A 1241-nucleotide genomic window follows, 5' to 3' on the forward strand; every position below is an offset into this window, starting at 1 on the left:
AAAACAAAAACTCATTCAGAGCAAAAATTCATTTACCCCCATCAACTCCTTGTTTTGTTTCAAGATTCCATTGATCATTTACAAATGGTGAAAAACCTCTTTACCTCATTCTATATTTCATCCCAGGTGATTGAACTTTACATTTTGATTTCTAAATGGGCAGAGAGATGTACTGTAATGAGAACACAAAGAAACAGGTTTATAACTCGGTACATTATGGCATCAGGTTCAAAGCAGCGCCGTAAGCCTTTGTTTCTGTCTCATGCAGATAAACTCCAGTATTTTCTAAGACTGTAACATCGCAGAATATGAAGGAGAAAATAAAAAGAAAGACACAAGAAAGAGAAAGCAAGAAAATGAATTAAAACAAAGCAAAACTCTTGGGATGGTTTAGGCTGCAGGGTATTTTCCCAGAGTTCTGTCCAAGAATAATCTAGTAAAAATGTGGACAGAGAACCACCGACCCCTGCTTTCCCCTGAACATATGCAGCTCTGATCAGTCTGGTATTTCAAGAAAAACAAGGTCCTGAACCCGAGTCCTCAGACACATAACAAAGCGCACTTCACAGCTGTGATGCACAGCGACGATCGGCTCCGAGGCCTGAGTGGGTCCCAAGACAATGCCTCCTTTATCACCCAGAGGACAAATATCTAGACAGCAATATTTTCTGCTTGAATGCTTCAAGCAGCTCTCACAACTCCTGACTGAAAGGGAAAACTGAGCTCAGAGTGTTTGCTGAGTGATTATTTTAATTTACTACTTGATGTAAATCTAAATGAACTGACACTCACTCAAGATGGACAGAAAACAATCATCACTGAGGGTGGGGGGCTGTAGAAAGAAAGGGGGGCACAGGAGAGGGGCCAATGTGGCACTAGCATCTGAGGTTTAGAGCAGGTTTAGCCAACTTTTGCAATGGCAGTGTAATAGATAGGGGGGCAGGCTCAGCATTCCGTTTCCCTCTCTCAATTACCATAATAAGTTCGGTAATTTTGTGCTGTTTATTTATCAGGCGAGGATAACAAAGGAAGCCGAGGAAGTCTGCTCTGGAAGCACCATGACAAAGCACCAGACAGAAAGCAGTCACGTGGGGGGAGATGAACAGAGACACCACTTCTCAAGCACCTGATTATTCTTTCTCAGTATTTAGAAGCAAAAATTATCCTTAAGAAAAACAACTGCAAGCACAACAACACAAGCTATACAGATGAGAAAATGGGGTAAGATGGGGATATGTGGA

Source organism: Pteropus vampyrus, unplaced genomic scaffold (assembly GCF_000151845.1).
Source record: "Pteropus vampyrus isolate Shadow unplaced genomic scaffold, Pvam_2.0 Scaffold91, whole genome shotgun sequence".
Classification (NCBI taxonomy): Eukaryota; Metazoa; Chordata; class Mammalia; order Chiroptera; family Pteropodidae; genus Pteropus; species Pteropus vampyrus.